Source organism: Alexandromys fortis, unplaced genomic scaffold (assembly GCF_014885135.2).
Source record: "Alexandromys fortis isolate MF-2015 unplaced genomic scaffold, M_Fortis_MF-2015_v1.1 scaffold_1, whole genome shotgun sequence".
Lineage (NCBI taxonomy): Eukaryota > Metazoa > Chordata > Mammalia > Rodentia > Cricetidae > Alexandromys > Alexandromys fortis.
In genome coordinates, this window is record NW_026067927.1 from 17,299,792 (window position 1) to 17,316,112 (window position 16,321).

Consider the following 16,321-nt stretch of genomic DNA (forward strand, 5'->3'; position numbering starts at 1 on the left):
GGTTAACAGCACTGACTGCTCTTCCACAGGATCTGGGTTCAATTCCTAGTAACCACATGGCAGCTAGCAACTGTTTGTAACTCCAAGATCTAACACAGCCATACACCAATGCACATAAAATAAAAACAAATAAATTTAAAAAATAAAATAAATCTTTAAAATGTTGCCCATTAATTACATTTAAAAACAAACAAACAAAAGCAAACGATCAAAAAAAAAAAAAGTGCTTTTAGTGTTGAGTTGATCCTGTAAGAACTCTGAGGAAGCAAATGGCCGAGGCACATGACCTCCACCTTGACAAGCGCATTTCCAGATATTGTCCATCCCTGAAGAGCTTTCGGAAACAAGTGGGTTCAAGGCCAGAGACAGGTGTGGTGAATTTTCAGACTGTGGCAGTTTTGTAAATGTCATGGTCAAAGCCACGATTTTCCAGAAACATCGCAAACCTACTAGGAAGCAAATGAGAAAAAGATATGAACGACCTCAGTGTTTCCAGCTCTTGCCATAAAAACCCCAGGGGTTATGAACTTCCTGAAATCTCTGGGATTAATAAAAATTCAACATTTCCAGGATACATACCGCATGGACACAGTTTCAAAATCATAAAAGCCAAAACTCTGTGAAGATTGCAATGGGAGCCCAAAGGTGGTAGCATCAAAATTAATTTCCTAGTGTCTTGGCTTTTTCTGGCCATCAGCAGGGCTTAGGGACTTTGAATTTAAAGAAGTCAGACACTTATTTAAGGTAAGCTAAGCATGGTAGTATATGACTGTAATCTCCTTTCTGCTTCAGAGACTCAAATAGGATGAGCAAGAGTTTGAGGCCAGCCTGGGCTACATAGTAAGTTTCAAGCTAGGCTGGCCTATGTGGCAAACCCCTGTATTTAAAAACAGAAGAGTGGAGAAAGGGGAACACTTCTGCATTGCTGGTGGGAATGCAAGCTGGTACAACCCCTTTGGATGTCAGTGTGGCAATTTCTCAGAAAATTAGGAAACAACCTTCCTCAAGACCCAGTAATAACACTTTTGGGTATATACCCAAAAGGTGCTCAATCGTGCCACAAGGACTTGTGCTCAACTATGTTCATAGCAGCTTTGTTTGTCATAGCCAGAACCTGAAAACAACCTAAATGCCCCTCGACCAAAGAATGGATAAGGAAAATGTGGAACATTTATACAATGGAGTACTACACAGTAGAAAAAAATAATGACAGCTTGAGTTTTGCGGAAAACTGGATGGAGCTAGAAAACATTATTTTGAGTGAGGTAACCCAGACACCGAAAGACAGTTATCACATGTACTCACTCATGGTGGTTTTTAAACATAAGGCAAAGAAAGCCAGCCTACAATCCACAATCCCAGAGAATTTAGACAACAATGAGGACACAAAGAGAGACTTACATAGATCTAATCTATATAGGAAGTAGAAAGTAGAAAAAGAGAAGATCTCCTGAGTAAATTGGGAACATGGGGACCTTGGGGAAGGGTTGAAGGTAGGAGGGGAGAGGCAGGGAGGGAGGCAGAGAAAAATGTAGAATTCCATAAATACCAAGAAAAAAAAAATGAGACCCAACCCATTAATGCACGAAAAAAAAAAAAAAAAAAGAAGAAAGGGGAGAAAAAAAAATACAGAGGTGGGAAATATTAGTCTATATAGTGTGTGCTTGGTAGCATGATTTAAAATCCCAGCATGGGGGTTCAGGCAGGTGGATCCCTGGGATACCAGCTAGCCTTGTCCAGCAAGCTCTAGGGCAGTGAGAGACTGTCATGCTCCTCTCTGAACTTCTGTTGCCTCTGCTTGCACCCCTCTCATGCTGGGATTTCCAGTGTGTTACCAGGCTCGGGTTACACAGTACCAGGTAAACATTCTACCAACTGAGCGACACGCCCGACCTCCTCCTGTCTGTCGTCTCTCTCTTTCTGCTTTGGAGTGTGTCTTAGTTAGGGTTACTACGGTTGTGATAAAACCCACAACCGAAAGGAACTTGGGGAGGAAAGGGTTTGTTTCCCTCACAGTTCATCACTAAAAGCAGTCAGGACAGAGACGCCAACAAGGCAGGAACCTGGAGCCAGGAGATGATGCATGGGATGGGGAGGAGCGATGCTTACTGGCTTGCTTCTCATCATTTACTCAGCCTGATTTCTTATAGAACCCAGGACCAGTAGCCCCAGGCAGTACCACTCACAATAGGCTGGGCACTTCTAAGTTCATCAGTAATTAAGAAAATGCTCCACAGGCTTGCCCACAGCCCGATCTCTACAAGTATTTTCTCTATCGAGGTACCCTCCTCTTAGAGGACCATAGCTTGTGTGGAGGTGACATAAAGCCAAGCCAGCACAGAACATGCGCTCTGTTCTTTCTTACTGAACGAAAGATCCAGGGTGTTGTTCAGTGGTAGAGCACCTGCTTTGCTTGCACTAGGCCCCGAGTTTGACCCTCAACAGCATAAACGACACTTGCCTTGATTCTCCCACCCACTCAGGGTGCTATCCTTTCGCTCATTACCCAAACTCTGAAAGACATTTTTAAATTATTGTTTAATTTTTGGTGCTGTCAGACTCTTGTGCATGTTGAGTTATACGTTCTCCTGCTCAGCCACATCTCCAGTCTGATGACTCATTTGAACGCGTTCTCCAGCCATCTTGAACCCCTCCAGCGTGGGTGACGGCTCTGGCCATCAAGAATGATGGTGGCTATTTTGAGCTTAAATGGATTCTCTTGGTCATCTTGTGAGGCCACCCGGAACAAGTTTAATTTCCTGACTCGGATGACTTTTCTCCTATCTTGCCTTCCTTTCTCTGATATTTCTAAGTAACTGTCACTTCCTTCAACTGGTGGTCACATGACTGGGTTCTGGGGTCCTTTGCCCTCTTGTTTCCTCTTTGATTCTCAGAGAGTTGATGTTCAAGAGAAAGTCTAAATCCTGAGCAGGGTGTGATGGCGCATGCCTTTAATCCCAGCACTCAGGAGGCAGAGACAGGCAGATGCCTGAGTTCGAGGCCAGCCTGGTCTACAGAGTGAGTTCCAGGACAGCCACAGCTACACGGAGGAAAATCTGTCTCAACAAACAAACAAACAAGCAAACAAGCAAGCAAGCAAAGAATGAGTATGAATCTTGAGGTTCTCCATGACTACCTTGGGAGAGTAGGAGTCTCACATCTGCTGCTGCTGCTTCTTTATACCCTGCTCAATGCAGCTGTGCCCCTGGCCCCCATTTACTAACCGAACCCTGTCTGGGAGCTGCTTGTGAGGTGTAAGGCAGGGAGCTTCCCCCCCACGGTGGCCTAAGAAGCTTCAGTCTGACCTATTTGAACACAGGACTCTCACCAGGAGATGACACTGAACTTGGGCACTTGACACTTTGAACTTGGGCTTGCCAGCCTCCAGAATTGAGCAAGAAATATCTGTTGTTCAAGCCACACACCACCTGTGATGTTTGCAGTAGCAGGTGCTGAGATGCTTAAATACACCCAGAATCTTCAGCCTTACCTCACACAAACTTGTTGAGTCTGAAACTCTGGAGGAGCACTGTAAACCTACATCTTAAGAAAACATGACAGTGGATTCTTTATTTTCTATTTATCTATTTATTTAGCAACAGGGCCTCACTGTGTAGCTGCAGCTGTCCTGGAGCTCACCATGTAGAATAGGTTAGCCTCTTACAGATTCCTGAGTGCTGGGATTTAAGATGTGTACCACCATGCCTTTCTTTTTCTCTTCCTTTCTTTTTTCTTTTCTTTTTTTTTTTTTTCTGTTTTTGAGACAAGGTTTCTCTAGGTTTTGGAGCCTATCCTGGAACTAGCTCTTGTAGTCTAGGCTGGCCTCAAACTTAAAGAGATCTGCCTGCCTCTGCCTCCCGAGTGCTGGGATTTCCACCGCATGGCTGGAAATAAGTTCTTATTAAATAATCAATAATTGTTTTGTTGTGCTAGAGATCCCACCCAGAGCCTTACACTGAGAGGCAAGCACTCTACCACTGAGCTTCACTCCTAGCGCAATAACTATAAGAGAGAGAGAACTTCCATGAATGAACCAGCAAGTAAGGGGTCATGACGCATTTCACACGGTAGGATGTGGTGTGCTTCCCTGGTCTGCCAATCAACATCACTCGAAATCTTAGTTCCATAACATGGTTTCATGACTGCTACATGTGGTTTAAGACAAAGCAAAAACAAAAAAAGCAAAGCAACAACAACAACAAAAAACAACCTTAATGTCACAATATTGGAAGTCTCTTCTATGATGATACTAACTATATTTAAAGGTGACACGCAGCTCACTTTTTTTTCTCTCCTCCCTTCTGATAACAGACATGCAGACATCTACTAAATTAGCAGATTCTCTGTCTTCTACATGTCCTTGATCTACTGGCTTGAACCAACGTAAAAAAAAAAAAATTCATTGGCACGTGAACTCCAGAATGCGGGGCCAAGCAGTGAGCTGTGACCCTGAGCCCCTGTGGGCACACAGGTGGTTGGAGTGCTGTCTTGTCATTACCCGTGTCCTTAGCCACCTGTGGACTCTCTAGACCAGCTCTCAAGGTTCCCAGGTATCCTTAAATATGTCACCGTAAACTGACATGGCAACTTTCCTTCAAATGGACGAGAGAAGCATCAAATGAATGATATTATATTTCTTTTATTCCTCTTAACTTGCCTTTTTCTCAAACCAGATGTGAACAGATTCTGCAGTGACTCCCAGAACCCTGTGCTTCTTAGGCCCGGGAAGTGGTGTGCCTGGACGGATCACCGTATTCTCCCAGCCTTCTCTTAGTCACTGCTCCTGTGCATGAACTTATTAAAATAAAGGCAACCCTTGCTGGGCGGTGGTGGCACACACATTTAATCCCAGCACTTGGGAGGCAGAGGCAGGCAGATCTATGTGAGTTCGAGTCCAGCCTGGTCTTAAAAAAAACTAGTTCCAGGATAGTCTCTAAAGCTACAGAGAAAACCTGTCTCAAAAAAACAAAAACAACAACAAAAAAAAAAGAACCCCCAAACCAACCAAAACTAAAACAAAAACAAAGACCAAATACTAAAGTTGCCAAAAGTCATTATCTCAATGAAGATTTCCAGCTAAAAATTTTCCAAAATGCTACTCTTGAGAGCTCCAAATTTGGAAGTGTGTGTGTGTCGTTCTCGTCCCAGTCTAAAATTTCTGGTTGTCGAGCAACATAAAACTACCCACTGCGAGTCTGTAAAGTAACTCCCGGGAGGAACTCTGGTTCTCAGTAGTTCTGTCGTGAAGCACCAGTTGGAAGGTTGACAACCTAAGCCAGTGACTGATTTGGTTGTCAGTGTGGAAAGGCAGGAAGGAGAAAGGTCTCAAACACACGTCATAGCTATAATCTGCACTCAGGGTGGCTGCCTGGAAAGGTGCCCGGTAAACTCCACTCAGAAGACAGACTGCTTCTGAGGAAGGAGTCCAGTAGGATCTTGTAAGACCCATGCTCCCGGTCACAAAATGGGCTCCTAATGACAGATGCTGAAGAAGCTATAACTCAATACTGTGAGAACCTAGGGATGGGAGGTGCCTGGGAATCAAACGTGCCAAAGGAAAGAGGACTGCTTTTCCTGTGGACCCTTGGGAGGTCTTCATCTTATAGGTGCGAAACACTTTACTGGAAGCCCCTGGCCCGTACACACACATTTCCCTTCCAACGGTTACCATTTTGATGTGGTCAGGATTTTAAACAACACAAGTTTTATATGTTACGTGGAAGCTGGTAGATTTAACGAAGCCTCCAGACACCCCCCTGAGATAGGAGGATAACTCTAATTAAAATTGGAGGATGACAGACGAGATTGTCATAGGACTCTATGAAGAAGTGGCATCCCTACGTCCTCTTTCATGGAGATGACTTTGTTTGTACCACTTTGAGCTCTTTTCAGTGGTAAAGAAAGGGATCTTCCAAATTTTATTTTGTTTGTTTGTTTTGTTTTTCGAGACAGGGTTTCTCTGTGGCTTTGGAGCCTGTCCTGGAACTAGCTCTGTAGACCAGGCTGGTCTCGAACTCACAGAGATCCGCCTGCCTCTGCCTCCCGAGTGCTGGGATTAAAGGCGTGTGCCACCATCGCCCGGCATGATCTTCCAGATTTTAGCACAGTCTGAGTTTTCATACGGTTCAAGGTCAGGACATATTTATGTGTGGCAGGGGTGATACGTCCATGCACGTGTGAGGAGACTAGGATAGGAAGTTGAGTGTCCTGCTCGATCACTTTCTGTTTCATTGTCATGGGACAAGGTTTCAAACAGAAGCTGGAGCCCGGTGATCCTCTTGTCCCTTCTCCCCAGAGCACTGGGGTCACAGGTATGTATATAGCCATGTCCCACTTTTTACACAGGTGTCGGGGATTTGAACTCAGGTCCTCATGCTTGCACAGCAAATGCTCTTACCCTCTGCTTCATCTTTGTAGCCTAAGGAAATATTTTAAGTTATAAGGGATTAACAACCTTTTAAAATGAAGTCAGACAGATTCAATGCAATGCCCATCAAAATCCCAGCAAAATTCTTCAAAGACCTCGAAAGAACTGTACTCAACTTCATATGGAAAAGCAAAAAAACCAGGATAGCCGAAACAGTCCTGTACAATAAAAGAACTTCTGGAGACATCACAATCCCTGACTTCACACTCTACTACAGAGATACAGTACTGAAAACAGCCTGGTGTTGCCAAAAAAATAGTCAGGAGGACCAATGAAACTGAATAGAAGACCCAGATATCAATCCACACACCTTCGAACACCTGATTTTTGACAAGAAAGCAAAAACTATAAAATAGAAAAAAAAGAAAGCATATTTAACAAGTGGTGCTGACATAAATGGATATCAACATGTAGAAGAATGAAAATAGACTCATATCTATCACCATGCACAAAACTCAAGTCCAAATGTATCAAAGATCTCAACATAAAGCCAGCCACACTGAACCTCATAGAAGAGAAAGTGGGAAGTACACTTGAATGCATTGGCACAGGGAGCCACTTCCTAAATAGAACCCCAGCAGCACAGACACTGAGAGAAACAATTAATAAATGGGACCTCCAGAAACTGAAAAGCTTCTGTAAAGCAAAGAACACAGTCAAGAAGACAAAACAGCAGCCTACAGAATGGGAAAAGATCTTCACTAACCCCACATCAGATAGAGGGCTGATCTCCAAAATATACAAAGAACTCAAGAAATTGGCCCTAAAAAGAAGAAATAATCCAATAAAACAAATGGAGTAAAGAACTAAACAGAGAACTCTCAACAGAGGAATCTAAAATGGCTGAAAGACACTTAAGAAAATGTTCAACATTCTTAGTCATCAGAGAAATGCAAATCAAAACAACTCTGAGATTCCATCTTACACCTGAAAGAATGGCCAAGATCAAAAACATTGATGACAACTTATGCTGGAGAGGTTGTGGGGAAAAGGGAACACTTCTGCATTGCTAGTGGAAATGCAAGCTGGTACAACCCCTTTGGATGTCAGTGTGGCAATTTCTCAGAAAATTAGGCAACAACTTTCCAGTAATGTTACTACTTTTGGGTATATATCCAAAGATGCTCAATCGTGCCACAAGGACATGTGCTCAACTATGTTCATAGCAGCTTTGTTTGTCATAGGCAGAACCTGGAAACAACCTAAATGCCCCTTGACCAAAGAATGGATAAGGAAAATTTGGTACATTTACACAATGGAGTACTACACAGTAGAAAAAAATAATGACAGCTTGAATTTTGCAGGAAAATGGATGGAGCTAGAAAACATTATTTTGAATGAGGTAATCCAGACACAGAAAGACAATTATCACATGTACTCACTCATAGGTGGTTTTTAAACATAAGGCAGAGAAAGCCAGCCTACAAACCACAATCCCAGAGAACTTAGACAATAATGAGGACATTAAGAGAGACTTACATAGATCTAATCTACATGGGAAGTAGAAAGCAGAAAAAGAGAAACTCTTCTGGGGACTTTGGGGGAGGGTTAAGGGGAGAGGCAGGGAGGGGAGCAGAAAAAAATGTAGAGCTCAATAAATATCAATAAAAGAAATTAAAAAAAATCAAGTCAGATTTTTACTTCATTTCATAACCTGTATTCCCATCTTTACCATTATAGCCTGGAATAGAAGAAAGATTAACTATATGTCAAATCAAGGTATGGAGGAGAACAATTGAAGAGTTACTCAGACAAAATGAGGGTTAGGGAGCCAAACTCAAACAAAGCTTTGGGACCAGGTATGCATGACAGGTTAAAATATTATTGGGCATGGACTCATATAACCAATGAGGTTCAAACCATTATCAGGTGGGTCTTGGAAGTTCAAGGCAATCAAATGCATAGACTCAGAAGTTCAGGGAGGTTGAGACAGGGCAGAATTATAAATAGGATTTCCTTGTAGCAAATGAAGGCTAGCCTACTTCCTTCTATAGTAATATACAGGCATACAGTCACTGGAGAGCCTTGACCCAACTGAACTACTGAAAGAGAGGTTCCAGTCCTCTGAATCCACGATCAGGGTGCAGGATTAGAGTCCAGCCAGAAAGAGCCAGAAGCAGAAAGACGTCGTTCATTAAAAGGCCTGAAGGTTGGACAGGGCCTCTGTATTTGGGCATGACATAGCCCTGGGCACAGATTTTTAACAGGCTGCACAGACACACATTAGGTGTCAAAGTCAGGAATTGTTTCACGCCTTAGATGACTTTACCTCCTAATCCTTGTAGAACTTTTTGTCTGCTTTTGTTTGTTTGTTTGTTGAGACATCTGGGCTGGCCTCAAACTTGCTACAGAGCTGAGAACAATTTTGTTTGTTTGTTTTTGTTTTTATTTTTTTGAGAAAGGGTCTCTCTAGCCCTGGAACTCAGTCTTGCAAATCAAGTTGGCCTTGAATTCACAAAGAAGCAAGTGCAGGGATTAAAGGCGTGCACCACCAAGCCTGGCTTCAAGGACAACTTTAAATCCCTGACCTCCGTACCTCCACCTCCTGAGTGCTAGAATTCTAGGCGTACACTACCACACCTAGTTAGTGCTAGAATTCTAGGCATACACTACCACACCTAGTTTACGTGGTGCTGTGGTTCGAACCCAGGGCTTTGTGTATGCTAGGTAAGTGCTCTACATCCCAAGCCCCCCACACTTATATTTTGCCAAGGAGAAATCAAATAAAAGCCATCCATTAAAAACCACATCAGGGACCACCTTCTAGTCACACTGTGGGTGCAGGAGCTGCACTAAGCCCTGAACATCCAGCGCCTCGCAGGAATCAGCTGGCATTTGACAACACAAGTCCCATATCCAAGATACATCTCTAGATAGGGTGAGTAAACCAGTGGGGCTCTCATTTTCAGACACAGAGCCTAAAGCACCATGTAGCCCTGGGAGATGGACATGCAGCGATACTGTTTTCTTAATGACTGCAAGATGTGGAGAGCCTCATCAGTGTCCAAGTCTAGGGAAGAGTCTCCAGGATACACCGGTGAATAAATACTCCTTAAGACAAGCTGTACTCGCTTTGAGCCTGGTGATCCCAACCTCCTCTCCATCCTTCATTCCTTCCCACAGCTGACATGCAGTGCACACAGAGGTGCTGTACCCTTTCTGCCGGGAATCCTTCAGGACCCTGGACCATCTCCAAAACCCACCTTCTCAGGCTGCTTCCTTTCTTCCTCCTCTGCCCCCTCCAAGTGCACTGTGATAACGCTAAGTGACATTTGCATCTGGTCAAGGGACATGGCTCAGTGGGTAAGTGCACTTTCCGTCAAGCGTGATGACCTGAGTTGGGATCCCCCACAACCCATGCAAAAAGCTGAATGTGGCCATGTATGCTTGTACTCACAGTGGTGAACAGGCAGGGACAGTAGGGTTGATGGAGTTCACCTAATGATGGAGACACCTAATGCCCTCCTCTGCCCTCTTCTGTGCCTATCCCTTCATGGGCACACACATACACATACAGTAAAAAATTAAAATAAAATAATAGTATTTATGGCTCTTTGCCTATTTGATCATTTTTCGTATGAAGCAGAAAGTACAATGGACTCAGGAAATTTTTTTAGGTGTATGCACCTGTATATATGAAAACATATATACACACGTGCATGTATATGTATTTATGCATGTGTTTATACATATGCACATATGAACACACATACATGTACTGTGCTGTGTATCTGGCACAGTGCTATCATGAAACACTGCATTCAATAAGTGTGTAAAGGAGAAATGGATTCAGGGAAGAAGGGAGGAAGGGTACAAAGGAGGATAAAGAAGCAGTAAAGACCACCCACCAGGCAGACAGCAGTGCCAAGCCCTTTAAAAAGGACTCTGAGAGTAGGGTTTTGTTGGCACATGCCTGCCACCCCAAGACTTATGGGGGAGGATCACAAGTTGGAGGCAGCCTGGACCATTAAAATTCTGCTTCGAGAAAAAGATCCTGGCCATTCAGTCCTTGAGGACAGCCCATCTCACGGAGAGCTACAAAGGAGCTGGCCAAGGTCTTCAGTGGCCCTAGGCTGACTCCTGATGCTCTTATTGGCAGAACCTCAGGGAATCCCTCTTTCTTGGATCAGTTAGTGAAGTACCTTCCTGGAAGGCCGGCACACGGTGCCACATGGGCCATGGTTTTGCAGGGCCAGCCAGCTATTCCAGAGGGCTCTCGGCATTCTAGACACTGGGCCCTGCTGAGCGCCATCATCTTACGAGTCACCCCAGTAGGAGGCCTGAAATGTGAGCTTACAGTTTTTGAAAATTAGTATCCAGAATAGTGAGCCTCAGTTTGGTAACTTGCTTCCATCTATTGGATGATCCTCAGTGCTCTCGGGAGTTTGCAGACCTGGGTTCTCATTCCGAAATGATGGTGAGTAGCTTTGGAGAGAGTGGTTGAATTTTAAAAATATTGTCCAGTGACCGCAGAGATGACCATGGCTGAAAACGCTATGCATGTCCATGAGGACTTCTCAAGATGCTAGAATGGCATCGTTCTTTTCTCTTTCTACTGCGCGGGTCTCTTCTGCTTTCTACTCTCTATAGCAAACCAATAAACCCAGTCTTTCGAGATATCCAGTAGGATGCTCAGACCACATCCTTAACCCTTACTCTCTTGCAGAACCGATCCTGTCCATATGGAAGCTATTCAAGCCAAGCGCGTTGAAGCGTGCTAGTGAACATGCGTGCACAGTGTATTTTAATCAGATTCAAAGGACTATATGATGAAGGTATCTTTTAAAAATTAATTTATTTTTATTTCATGTGCATGCGTGTATTGCCTGCATGTGTATGGATATGAAGATATCAGGTCCCCTGAAACTGAAATCACAGGCAGCAATGAGCTGCCATGTGGGTGATGGGAATTGAACCCCGATCCTCTGGAAGAGCAGCCAGTGCTTTAACCACCGGGCCATTTATCCAGCCCCAGAAGGTATTTTTTTTAATGTGACCTCAGAAAGTATCTTTTGTATACATTTCATGTGATCCAGACTTGTCTTAAGCTCACTGTTCAGCTAAAGAGGACTTTGATCACCTGATTCCTGCTTCCACTTCCTGGGTACAAGGATTACAGGCAAGGTTTACCAAGTCTGGTTTAGGTGGTGGTGGGGATTGAACCCAGCCTTTCTGGCATGCTAGGTAGGCACTGTACCAGCTGAGCTATATCCTCATGCCAAGGAAGTATCATACAGATAGGTAAGTCTGAATTAAGGATATTAATGTCCAGATGAGAAGGGTAAGTCATTTAGCAATGTGTCAGAGAACACAGGCTAAGTGAAGGGTGCAACCTAGCTTAAAACCCAACAATGAGCCAGGTGGTGTCACTCGCCTTTAATCCCAATACTCAGGAAGCAGAGGCTGGCAGATCTCTGTGAGTTCAAGGCCAGCCTGGTCTGCAGAATGAATTCCAGGACCTCTAGGGCTGTTATACTGAGAAACCCTGCCTTGAAAAACAACACCAAAAAAAAAAAAAAAAAAAAAAAACCCACAAAGAAACAAACAAACAAACAAAACCAAGCAAGAAAAACCAAACAATTTTTAGACCCATCTTTCTGATACTCTGTATTGAAAAAACATCACACAAAACACACATACACACACACACACACACACACACGAGATGAAGTCTTGTATCACATAGTCCCAACTGTCTAAAGAAACCATCAGTCTTATTAAAACAATAGCCCATTTAAATTTAGAGCAGGCTAGTCTGGCCCAGAATTGTCCCAGCCCCCTCCCCCCCCCACACCCCCGAAACCCGAGTATTGTTTCCATCCAGTCTTGCCCTGAAAGGAAGCTTCTCAGCTGGCAATGACCTCGTGAGACAACTTTGGGGCGCGCAAAGAGCCCAGAAGAGAAAGGCCCTGTTCTCACAGCGAACAGGAAAAGGAAAGAGAAAAAAGCAAGCTGTCTCCCGACAAGGTTTTGCTGGGCTGACTGTGAACTGTTCCGGTACATTCCATCAAATGGATGCCTTCACAGAGTCAAGCCAAGCGCGAACACTGTGTCTGGGTCTCCCGCTCCAGGGACACACATGTGGGCCAATGGCGCGCACACGCTCCTGCACTCGCGCACCCTGGGAGAGCACTTATATGGGCTTCATAAGGCTAAGTAATAAACACTTTGTCTTCACCCTGCTATTTATGGGTTGCTTGGGGCATCCTGTTCTCTCCACTGCCTTTACCTGAACAGACGGCTCCTGCAGACTGGGAATTTAATGGGGACAACAGTAAATCTGTGAGGCTTTGTGTACCCTCTCTTGCTCTTGCTTCCCTGACCACCCTGCTCTTTGCAGGGAAAGGCTGAACCACAGCCATCCACTTAGTCTCCGGCTACCTTCCTGCAGGTTAAAGCCCTTCTCCTTTGTCCTTGGGCCCTCGTCTTCTTCCTTCCTTTCAGACATCTCTCTAGGACATCTCGCTAAGATATCCCTTCCTGTTTTACCATTTCCAGGCATCTCCTTTCAGGAGGCAGCGGTGGAACAAAAAACTCCGACAGCAAGACCAGTGCAGCTCGCAGCCAGCCGCTCCTACCCCAGAGGCTCCCGGGATGATGGCACACATGCACATAGAGTCAAGGAGATGATCTGGCCTACCTGGCGCTCACTTCCAAGTTCCCTTAGCAGCCTTGTGCTTCGCCTTGCCCATTGTGACTGGTTTACCAGGAGGGACAGATGCGCACTTGGAAACCAGAAGTGTACCCAGGCCTGCAGATGTCAGAAAGTTGCAGAAGAAGATGCTGGAAGCGCCCAGTGGATGCAAAGCTCCCCAGCTGATCTCTGTGGTCAGTTTGAGGGCCCTTTGCACTCAGCTTCTTCAGGGGATTCTCAGGGCTCTTGGGGTTGACAGGTCCTGGGTGGGCAGACGGAGTCACAGCTGTGCCCTGTCAACCTGCAGGCCACCGCGCCAGCCTGGAGTCCTGTCATTTCTCTCATGGCTCAGCCTCATCTTCATCTCGGGCCAAGGAGTTGGTAGTCTCTTGAAAACAGACAAGACAAAAAGGATGCGTTAACTTAGCCTCTCCCCATCCAACGCTGTTCGCCATTGCAGTTCCGATTAAATACAGGACATTGTCTCACTGTAATGCCCTCCTGGCGGCGTTCCCAGGAAAATTCTAACTAATCATAAAAATAGAAAGAAAAACGCAACCTAAATTCCATTCCTCGTCTTAAATGAGTGATGTGTTCACTTTTATTTATTTTTCTGGAAGCAAGGCGGGAAAAGAAAATGAATTTCAGGGCTTAGACAAACAAGCTACTAACAGTACTAAGTATAGCCGGGCAGTGGTGCAGACAGTGTTGCTCTAGCAGATGGAGCTGGTACTGCATGGGGGTGCATCCTGGCTGCAGACTTGGAGTGCAGTCCTGGAGCACCTGACAGAATAATGCCAAAATAGGGTGAAGGACAGAGCGAGGTGTGGGGTTCAGTGTAGACACATGTGAGGACACACAAATACAGGTACACATTACACACGCTAGGCACCAGTAGCTTTTTTGTGGCCCTCACAGATAAATGCCTGTCGACTCCTCCTACAACATCTAACCTTTCTCTTGGACCATTCTTTCTGGCTACATGGGATGATTTCTACGTCACCTCCTTTAAAGGCAAAACATGGGGCTTGGGATGTACCTCGTTTGGTAGAGTCCTCGCCTACCATATGCAAAGCCCCAGGTTCAATCCCAAGCATGGCATAAACAGGTGCGGTGACAGGTGCCTGTGATTCCAGCACTAGGGAGGCAGAGACAGGAGGATGAGAAGTTCCAGGTCCTCTTTGGCTTACATAGTGATAGCAAGGTTGGCGTTAGCATGGGATACATACGGCTCCATCTCAATAACGGAAGACAGAACAGATAGAAGCCTGCTCTAGGAATTCAAATCCCAACTCCAGGCCAGGAACGAACATTCTAAACTCATTCTTCCTTGGAGCCATGAGACTGTAATTAATGCAAAATCGCATCATTGGTTAGCTTGGTGGTTGCTCACTCTGCTACCTCATTTGTACCATTGTGACTGTTCAGCAAAGACCTGCCTGAAAGGAGGGTTGGTGATCACCCCACGTACACGTGACTTTGGCAGGACCCAGGCTTAGTGGCAACCAAGAACTGTGGAATGAGACCACAGCTGGAGCCACCAGACTGAGCACCAAGCCCCTCCCCAACCACGCTTTATCTTTCCCTCTAAGAAGTGTTTGCAAGAGACCCGACAGGAAGGTTCAAAATTCCCAAAGGCAGCCTTCTGAGATGCCCTCTTCCAGTGTTCGGGGATGAAGAGAAAATAAAAGACACGCCCACGTGCCGCCTCCCTCTCTCTGAGCCATTAGCATCACCCCCATCCCCCATCATAGCTCCAGCCCTGGAAATGGGCACTGCTACTTGATAGCCAAGTTCTAGCTGGGCTAATTAAGCATACTGAGCTAATAACCTTCCATTTTGGGACCAGTATTATTCATAATTTAATGTATTGTTGCTGAAACATCAGCCTTTTGACAACTGGCATGGCGCCCGCAGCAGCCCAAGTGCTGACCATCTTTCAGTAAAATGAGTATTATTGTTAAAACAGGTATAAATCATTCATGGCTACAGCTTCTGTGTCAGACCCTACGTGGAAATAAGCAGTAAGCCGGGTAATTTATTTACCTTTTGGTGATTATTTTTTATGATTTTATGATCATATTCAACGATTCATAAATATTGGCCAGGTGCCATTTTGTAATCATTTTACACTTGAACTATTAGTGAGGCGGTTCTGCTTTTCATCTTTAGAACTTTCAGGATGGATATTCAGCAACTTAATCCAGACACCGAGGCAATTTTATTGGACTGAAAGGGGGGGGGCGGGGAATAGCTAAGTATCCAGGCCCCTTCATTTGAACAAACCACTTTCAACAGAGGCATTCGGAGTGTCCAACTTGTTATATAACACTGCACTTGGGGCGACAAAGTCTCTTTGAAGTTTAACACACGGAGGGGGCCTTGAAATTGGAATAAGAGCCCAGGCAAACAGTTAACAAGCTTCTGGTTGGGAAGACGACGGCAAGCAGCGGCGGAGTGGAAGGAGGCCTGGAAGTGTTGGCCTTCAGCCAAGAAGGTTGGCTTGACTCTAGCCCTACTCCCAGCACCTGGTTGGGGAATGTGATTACAGTCCCCTGCGGATCTGGAAACTTCTTTATTGCCCTCCTGCCTGCTTCTGCTGCCTCTGTCAGCTTTGGGCTCCCCAAAACGGTTCCAGAAAACTAGACTCCCTCCCTCTCCCCGTGACAGTAAGCAGGAGCTGGGGGCTGCCGATGGGTTGGGTCTCAGAAGACTCGCGTCCTTTCACAGGCTCGTCCACTGTCCACTTTGCTAAAAGAACGAAAACAGAGCTCCTAGGAAGTAAGTAGCAGAAGCCAAAGGTAGCCTGGTGGGAGGAGTCAGGCTGGAAAAGGCAGAAAAGGTGAAGTCATGTTAGATCTCTTCCTCTAGGCTGAGGCACCATCTGCAAGTGAACTTACTTCTAGGAGCTCCTGTCCTGTCAGGAGTGTGTTGGCCCAGAGGGGCCTCAGCCAAACAAGGCTGGAACCTTTGCCCCAACACAGATGGGGAGATCGTGAAACACAGCCACCGGTGTGTTAGAAGCAAACTCCTACTTGCATAGAGGAGCCGGAGCAGGGAGAGAATGGGTTATAGTGCTTTCTGGGGTGCTTGGGAAAGAGAAGCACCTTGACAGATGGACTCTAGCTACTTTGTTGGTGTTTTTGTTTTCTTCTAACTTCTGTGTATCCCCCACCCCCCACCCCTTACAGCTTTCACAAACCTTTTCAACTGTATTCTGGCTTTCAGCGGTGTCTAGACAGCTTTCTGGAACTGGCTCT